A 9,854-nucleotide genomic window follows, 5' to 3' on the forward strand; every position below is an offset into this window, starting at 1 on the left:
ATCATTTGGATTTATTCTTTGGGGACTAACGATATCTATACCAATTCCCTATGCTGATAATTGCCAAGTAATTGTCAACATTTCCCTCTGGACCAACAGAGCAAAGGAAAGACAGACTAATCCTCCATCAAACCATCCACTGTGCTAGTTTGTAAAAGCACGCATGATATATTAGCAAAGATCTAATATGGAGTCAGTCCTCCGGCTGTGAGTAGCCGCACTTCTGTTTCTAGTCACGGCAAGTCTGCTCAGCTGTCACAGCACATCCTCGTTATTGGATTTATAAAAAAAAGCTTCAACCTCACCCTGCCCACCTGCTCCTCCTTATGATACAAGAGGGCTAAATCTGCAGTCATGCAGAGCCCACTTTAGACCACACCATACGGGAGGGACTTTTTGATGGCACAGAGCCTGAGCCTCCTAAAACAAGGGTGTTTCAGATGTGTGGGATGAATTACAGTTGCAGGTCGCTAATGCTAACGTCCTTTATTAGAGCATTTAAGATTTCATTCTACTCTTGCTTGCATGCAAGCAAGTGATAAATCAGGAGTGCACTCCTGATTTATCATTTATCACTTTAGCTACCAATTTAACCATGCAACAACACATTTCTTTAGCCACATGGGGGCAAGCGGAAACATGATGGTATATCGACACCTTTTGAGTTGGTGTGGCAAACTTGCATCACTACAAGTGAACCCTGTCACATTGTTGTGGAGTTTTAACACTGTCATTTCATACATTGTTATTGTTCGAATATCGATTGTAGCCACTTTCAGCTGAGACTCTCGGGTTAATTGTGTAGACCTGGAAGCCCCTTCAATCACCCACTTTTTGGGGGCCTAACAGTGAAATGCACTTGACAATCTAACTGAGTATGTGTTTGATTTGCTGGAGACCAGACGAAAGGCAAGAAGCCCCCAAAAGCAGCCAGATGTGTAGCTGACTGCTGTTCAAGTCTTGTGGAACATCACCAGGGAGGGACACCAAGTGTCTGCTAATGTCTGTGGGCCTGCGGGTGGTCACTGATTGCAAAAAATTGATTGCAACATCGTGGTCCTCTAGGATTGGTGGGGTGAAAAGTGCTACAGTATCAATCTGATATCGATGAGTAAACCAGAAATTAAAGATGAAAGCCAGCACTTTGACCTCACAGCCATTGTTTAGCTCCATATCCATCATGAAGAGAGCTAAAATAACAAACTACTCAGTGCACACTTTGATGTTTGTTCCCTTTTTTATGTAGCTCTTCATCCTACTGGAGTGCTGGAGAACCTTTAAAATGCTCATGTGTGGCAGCACATCACTCAGCATGTCATACAAATGGGCACATGGTGTGGCAGCACAAGACCTTCTTAGCCTGTATTAATTCCCATTCGATGAGTATTTTGCAGTATTTGCGTGTTGTGTTATTTATCACACTGGCATGTATTCCATGATGCTTTTGCTATCTTCATCCGTGTGTGATCGAAAAAAGAAAAGTCTGGATCACGTCAGAGGCTTTTGATCTCCATCAAATTGCCTGATATTGTTTGTGATCATGTGTTGTCTGTGCACAATAGAAAACATTCTCAGCTTTCTTTCTTATAACTTTCTGAATAAGATATTTCATCCTAAAAAAAAAATCCTATGAATCCTATTTGTCAAAAACCTGACATCAGTGAGTTAAGAGTAAGGGAAGGAGGGGCATTTTGTTGCTTACTCATATTTTGGGTCTCATTTGTTCTGCTGCTGTAACCCAGATATTTGAGCATTTGCACATTGCATGCATACACACATAAACACATTTTTCTCTCTCTCTCTCTCCCCCCAGACTCTCAATATGGTAATCAGCCCTAGACTTTGACTGTGTGCCATCTTATCAGTCCTCAGCAGAGCACTGGGATTCGGTCGGTCACAAGTCATGTCGTGCTTTGATATCACTTCATACACGATTGTTCAAAGCCTCAAATGTCTGAAAAGGTCAAACGGTCAAAAGTTTCTCATACTGTTGTTCGGTGTGCCACATTGCATAGCCGGGAAACAATTGACAAGCATGCACACATGATTTAGAAACATAATGGACTTTCACAAAAGTTTTAATATTAAATACACTGCATTTTAGTGTTATTTGTGAAAAATGTTCTGATGTGACATAATAAAGCACCCTTTTTTCTGTAAATTGAAACCACTTTGCCTCAAGGTCAAACAAGGATCTGTTCTTTTCACTACCTGTAAGCCCGGCAGCAGCATCATAGGCCTCTCACCCTCTTTGCATTCAAAAGTGTTGATTTACACCTTGTGACTGTGCCTCAAAGAGCACTCTTATCAGACAGGGGAACTTGTTGAATTCACTGTTTTGTTGTAACAGTGTGGAAATGGATGCATTTATCACACTTTGACAATGCTTAATTAATGCCACTACAAGAAAACACCTATTTCCAGGTGGAGAAGGGGGAAAGAAGAGTGCCATCAAGGGCGCATTACATAAGTGCCACATTTAACCATAAGAATGCTGTCCTCTCTGTCTTTGACAGTGTAGAAAGTTTGACAACATTTTTGCTATTATCCTCGCTGGCAAGGTCTTGTGACAATCATGCTAAAACCTGTTCACCTTATTTTATATCTGATTTATGTTTTTTAGTTTTTGTCTCATTGTCAGGACAGTTGTTAAATTGTAAAATTCCTTCCATCATGCATAATTCTGGATGCTTTCAGTGATTTTATAAAATTATTAACACATGGATGTTGTCTTGCAGGCAAGCTGGTTAAGGATAAGTATATTTTTGTGACCCTAAGCTCTTGCATTAAGATGTTGGAAAACAGTGTCAAATAAGGACTCCATTCTCATGGCAGCTGTGGAATGCAAAACATATTATGATTGTCAGTTTGGATTGGCATGTTATGAGATTATTCTGTTTGTCTAGGAGTTTTAGAGGCCATGGCACTGGACCTGAGATAGACCAGAGTACCAGCACGCACAGAGGGGGAAATCTGAATCACTTGGATTCATATGCTTTAAGTATTAGCAATGAGCTACACTGTTCAGACAGTCTCTAGAAAGTCACATATCAGATTTGATCATTTTCAGGCCAAATTTAGTTGGAGGAATAAATATGTCAGGATATTTGGGACATGGAAAAATACAGGCTGCAGAAAGAAAAAAAGTATATTTAGAATTAATTCTAAATAATGAAAACCTGAAGCCAGAGGCTGATTGCTCTGCTGGTTGGTTTGGAATCATTCTGATGATTCAAGTACAGATATTTTTGGAAATAACAAATATCGACAGGGGCCCAGCACATGAATAAGGGATTAGGGCCTAGTGATATTCCTAAGATTTACAGTGCAATGTAGTAACAAAACACCAAGACATATACTGAACACAGTGAAGCATGAAACATAACTTTAAAAAACTACTGTTTTGTTTATGTCAATATGTAGACCAGCGAGGGGAAGAGAGACCGTTTGATCCGGCCCGCACGGCAATTCATCAATGGCAAAAAAACAATTACTGGTACTTTTTTCGCAAACGAAAATAAAATAAAATAGTACTGTCCGAGCGGTCCATGAACGTTACACACGTAACGGCTGATATTACGTCAGCTTATCATGGCGACCGTCAAGAGCGCGTAAGTTAACGCGGAGTGTCGCTCTTTCCACAAGAAATGGATAAATGATAATTTTCCTGTCGTTCCTGAAGTAAAAGTGGGCACGAACTGCCAGTGGGGAAAAAGGCTAATCCAAAGTGGCATTACTGCGACAAACATGCTCAACTGGATTAGCTGCCAGGACAAATGCGCTTGGATTAGCTAACAGTTGTCTTAGCAGTTAACTAAGCTTCTCCCTGGAGAACTTAGCTAACTTCAGCGGAGTTTGGAGGATCAACAAGCAGCTTTCACATTGTGACACAGACAGTGTCATGCAGGCAAGTTCTGTAGTGAGCGAGCTAAAAGCGAAGAAGCTGAAACCTCATTCAGAGGGAGGATTTGTGAAGGAGAGCCTTGTCATTGCTGCGTAGCTGCTAATACCGGACAAAGTAAAACTGTTCCAAAGTGTCAGTTTGTTTTGACTTTTTCATAGGGATGAAGAGAAAACCTGGAAACTCAGTGATAGCAAGTGTCTGTGATTTGGCCTTCAAGTTGGACATTACCAAGAACCTCTCAGAGCTGAACCTCAAGCTCCAGCCAGCTTCTGTGCTCTCTGCTTTCAAATGTGAAATCATTTGAAGTGAAATCAAAGCTGTGGCAGGTGCAACTGAAAAGAGGTAACACTGTGTTTTCCTACTCTGCAAGAACAAAAGCCTGCTGTGACGTCTATGCTGCTGAGCGTGAAAACTCCTTCAGGCGTCTGGTGGGAAGTTTCAAGACATGGAGAGTAAACAAAAGCAACTGAACATATTTACTCCACCGTTTGATGGGGAACCAGCTGACTGACAACCCACAAAACAAAATCAGTGAGCCGCCAAGAAACAGGCCACAACTGTCAGCAGCTTCAAGTATCATCATCATCATCATCACCACTTCCATCTGACATCAAACACCTCACCAAAGAGAAGTGCTTCCATCCATCACAGAGGTAGGTTTGATATATGTGTTCAATAATTTACAATGGCCAGAGGTGCCACCAAGGGAGGCCAGGGTAGCCAAGGCCACCATGATACAATTGCTGCCCCTGAAGTGAGCCCCCTCCTCCCCTCATCACACGTGCATAATAAGCTTCTCAGGTGCTTCCCAATCACCAGTCTCCATGTAGATATTCTACATTGTAGATCATCTAAATAGCAAACTCCATGCACAAGAACAAACTTGCACACACACAGTATAACCCTACTATCTATGTTCATATACACAAAGAGCACCAGCACTAAGCAACACGAGCGTACATTTGGACTTGGCTTGCGGTCCACTGCAATCCATTTAGCGACCGAGTTAGTTAATCTGTCACAGGAAGACTCACTGTGTCTATATATATATATATATATATATATATATATATATATATATATATATATGCTTTCTGCTGCACACCTGATGGGGCAGACAGAAATGCCTTGTCTCACTGCATAAGGCTGCAAAGACAGAGCAGTACTAGTACCATATATAGAGGTCAATGACACACGTCCAAAAGAAACAAAGCATTTCTCCAGAAGGCTCCTGGTGTTTGGACTAAATCTCCAGGCAACGCATTGTTGCTCAGACAGGGGAAGTGTGGAATTCCATGCAGTCCGTACCTGGTGTCGGTCTGCTCCTCAGATGGTCCAGGGTTGGATTGGGAGCTTTCCAGGTTGCTTCCTCTGTTTCATGGATTACTTGAAAGAAAGCTTAACGGTTGCAAATAAACACTTGGGAAACACATGGGATAGCTGTGGCTCAGGTGTGAGATGGGGTTATTGAATCGTACAGTTGGTGGTACCAGTCCAGTGCATTCAATGGCAATCATCTGTTTGTGTGTGTGCGCACGCGTGCATGTGTGTGTGGCTGAATTAGAGGTTTTGTAAAATGCTTTGCCTTGCTCAAACTGTGAGTCAAACATCAGTGCAGTCCAATTTACAATTGTCTCTACTACTTTACAGGCAGATTCAACAGGTGAGCATGTGGTAGATCATAGATCATCACCATCTGCCATGACGCGCACGCACGCATGCACGCACGCACACACACACACACACACACACACACAGAGAGAGAGCAGACTTGAATCTGGACAGTCAGAGATACACAGGTGGGACACCATCTGTTTACTGCAAACCAGCCATGTGACATAAATCTACAAGCCCAAATGATACAGAGTTAGCGTAGCAAAAGGACACGCTAACAACAGAAAATCAATACACCGCTTTAACAGCTGAGTGCCATGAGCAGTTGGCAGATGAGCCCCCACAGTCCTGTGTTGTGTTGGTTTTAAGGAAGAAAAAATTGAGGAAAAAACAGTGCTGTCTGCTGGTTTATGTTCTCTTGTTGAGGTTGACTTTGGTGTCTTGTTAAAAGTGTGATGCACCTACGGCAAAATGAGTTCTCTTTGCATTTTGCATGTTTCTGAAAAACCTCTGATCTCACTATCATTTGTGACAAATGATGCAGTTTTACTAAAAGACTATTCTGTACCGTTGCATGCCTTTTTTTGAAGGTGGGATATATGCATTTATATTTTTCTCAGAGATGGAGTTTTTTCCTGCAGTATTGCCGTTAAGTGAGGGTATACAAAACACGTCTTTTTCGAGGTCAGGACAACACCAGAAACAGGCTTTGCTAAACTGATTCTGTGGGTCCAAAAGAAACAGTTCAACTGCATGCTGTTTTCCATGTTTGGCAACAAGTGAAGAGAAGTACAGATGAAGGTTGAACTTCCATTTCTTTTCCCTGTTTTTGTTTGTTTGTTTGTTTTTGTGTACTGTACAGATAATGAAAAGGAGGAGAAGCAGAAGGGGCTGGAATCTCATTAGAATGAAACTTCAACATAAAGTGACATATGCAATATGTGATTACTGATTTTAAAACCATTGACACTTACAAAAATGGAGCAACCTGCTAACAGGACTCTCTTCATTTGACCTGAATTTTATCGTGAACATCGTCTTTTTTTCAACTATTGAGAATAGAAACAGCACTATGGAGTTCTTTCCTCTTAGGTACAGAGAGATGAGATTTTCCATCTAGATTAAGACCCATGCCAGTAGTTTCTCAAGTGAAATAATCGCAGAATGTTGGTATTTGTGGACATGCAGTGAATTTCTGTGCTCCTATTCTTATAAATTACAGATAGGGGAATGTGCTAGTGATTCAGTGCCATCTGAAACTTTTCTCAAAACAGGGAGCGCAGGTTGTTAATAACTGTACCTGCCCTTGTGAAGCTCATATTGCCCAAATGGTGCATCCATCGTTATGTAGCAGTGTGGCTCTGAGCACAAAATAGTAATGGCAATGGTTTTAAGGAAGTACATTTCGAAATGTTTTTTCCGTCCCATTTGAAGTATTTCTACAGATATGTTTTAAAACTAGAAATGCATTGCTAAACATATAGTAATTTGTTAACACATTTCTGCAGATGCATCAATAAAGCATTGGATACTTGAAGTCCCCTTTTAAGTAAACATGTATTTTTCTATTGTTTTTGGAGCATAATAAATTACCTCATATAAAAGAACATCCCTATGTCAAACTGCATACATAAATTTAGATATCATTTATAGCTATATAATACTGTTTTTATAGTAAACCATTAAAAGGTTTCCGCTTTTTCCCTTTTAATTGAGTACATTATTACCTAATGTGTGTGACATTAATGGCCAGCATGCAGGAAGTAATGTATTAGCTGCAATAGCAACAGGAGTATTGCTGACTATTGCACACAAGCTTTCAGTCGCAGATTAGGGGGCGCCCATGGTTTTGTAACCTCTGAGGCTTTACAAAGATCATAGTCATTCACAGTATATCTGCAATCAGCATCAGACTTTTCATTTTATTGCAGAAGCGCTGTCAACACATCTCATGTTACCTCTCATCTGCTTTCAGACGTCTCTTAGGACATCCACATGATGCTGAAGTCAGGACTTCTCAGTCTGATTGATTTGATCTCTGAAATAATGGCAAGTTACACTGATTGCATGTCTCCCCTTCTATATGTAGTACCTGTTTCATGGCATACAGGGAGATCCAGCCTGGATGAGTAACTTGATGTTATAGTAGGCTTTATAGTATGCTTAGGGGAACAGCTTAACTAAGAAAAAAATGACATGAAGAAAAAATATTCCTATATGCCTTCCGAGTGAGGGTTTAAGCCCTATTAGCACTGGATTAGAGATATTTGGGACCTCATATGGTTTTGGAATTTGCTCTACAAATTTCGTGTGTGGGATCTGGTAACAGTTGTGAGGACTCCAAGATGCAGGGAGCCACAGCAGGTAAGGTTTTGCAATACATCAGCAGTATGTAAGAAATCAGGTGGATCAAACTGGTCCGAAGGACAGGGAGTGAGCTTTTTGTCTGAATGGACAGATAAAACTGTTACTCTTCCACAAAAGTCAGAACTATGTTGATGCAACGTTCTGAGCCTTAATGTTAAAAATACAGAGAAAGTGCAACGTGAAAAAAGTTTGTGTTTTTATGAGGAGTTGTGATGTCTCAGCAGACGTATGGACATTTGTTTGCGATGGACATTGGAGATATTGATATCCTGGGCAAGTGTAACTCATACTGTACTATGCCCTGCTCATATGTGACTGAGTTATGACTCGGAGAGGGAGTACATTTTGTGTTGCAAATTGCAGCAATTGGGCACTCAAAGTTTTAGAACAATAACTGCCTCCGTGAGCTGTGTGTCACAGCGGCTGCTGCAGCACCAATTTCTGACTGTGTTGGCAAGGAGGCCAAATAAGTGGGCCGAACTATGATAACTAACTTCTCCAAGCAGTATCTTTGCCTCAGGTCTCCCTCCACAAAACCTCTGGATTAGATGATAAGGGGCAGGTGTGTGGGCGGGTGAGGGGCAGGTGACTGGGGAACGGCAGGAAGGGCCAAGGACAAATGAGGAATGACAAGGTTTGAAATGAGAAAAGAGTGAGTGCTGGGAAAAGCATGGGGGATGTGAAGTGAATGTACAAAAGGCAGAAGTAGAGGCTGAGCCTGTGACACCGAGCAAGACAGTCGCTCAGGGTGTTTAAATAGAATTTTCAGACAATTCCACGATAAAAAAAAAAGTAAGATAACGTCAATTTTCTTCTGCACTGTTTTTGACAGTAGTTAAACAAGTGAGTTCAAATTATTGCTGATTATATTGTCAGATGGGTTCATGAGTTTTGTGTTTTGAGGATTATAGCAGATAATTTTATTGAGAACCCAGATGAAGTATTACAAATAATATCAGGACACTAAGTATTTCTGGTGTTGTGTGAAAAGAGCTAAAACGGGCTTCAGAGTGCTTACAGTATGACACTGTAATTGAAAGTTTTACTCTCAACTTAGGAACTTTGGAAACAAACATGTCTGTCAGAAGTTATTCTTATGTTTGTAACATAATACCATGTCAAAACAAAATGGTAAAATCCCTGGAAGCGGGGCCCATAGAGTGGAATCTCCCTTATAAACATCCAGACATAAACACATACACACATACAGAGAGAGAGAGTCATGTACATATTGTGAATACTAAAACTGCACGGCATGGCTGAATCGATACAAAACACAACAAAGCAAGAGTGTGTTTTAAGGCAATTCTTAAAAGACAGAACCGAGTCAGCTAATTAGACTATCCTATAGTCGCGGCACTGCTATAGATAAAAGGACTTTCCAGCAGTTTCTGAGACCTTGGGATTACTAACAGTCTTTGTGAGGCGGTTTTGCGGAGGTTAACAACACTGAGGCTGGTCAGAAGTTCTGAAATATAGCTGGGAGCAAGGACATGCAAAGATCTGAAAACAGACAGAAGAGAATTCTGAAATTAATGTTCGACTACTAACTTTAGTTCATCGAGAGGCTGAGTCACTCCCAGTAACCTGGTATGATGGCAAAGGTAATACTCAGTATTGGGTGCTTAATATTCGTTGGACATCTGAAACTAACACAAAACTGTGTGTTAGTGGGAGTCTCTGCCTCCTTTCTGTCTTTCACACAAGCACATGAAGAAACACTGAAATGCAAATTACACAGTCGTGAATTTACTGTAACTAAAACAAAACACTCACCACTTTTTTACCCGCATGCTTGTTCTTTTGGCCTCTGCCTGACACTGTGTAAATCTCACTTAATTATGAGCCACCGACCGAGTTTACTGAGACAGCTCTCCTGAGATCTGCTCTGCGTTCTCTGAGTCTTCTCCAAAACACAGGGACCCTGCGGCGCCTTTCTCACGCTACATGCACTCTGTTGATTGTGCGT

The sequence above is a fragment of the Chelmon rostratus genome, chromosome 3 (assembly GCF_017976325.1).
Source record: "Chelmon rostratus isolate fCheRos1 chromosome 3, fCheRos1.pri, whole genome shotgun sequence".
Taxonomy (NCBI): Eukaryota; Metazoa; Chordata; class Actinopteri; order Chaetodontiformes; family Chaetodontidae; genus Chelmon; species Chelmon rostratus.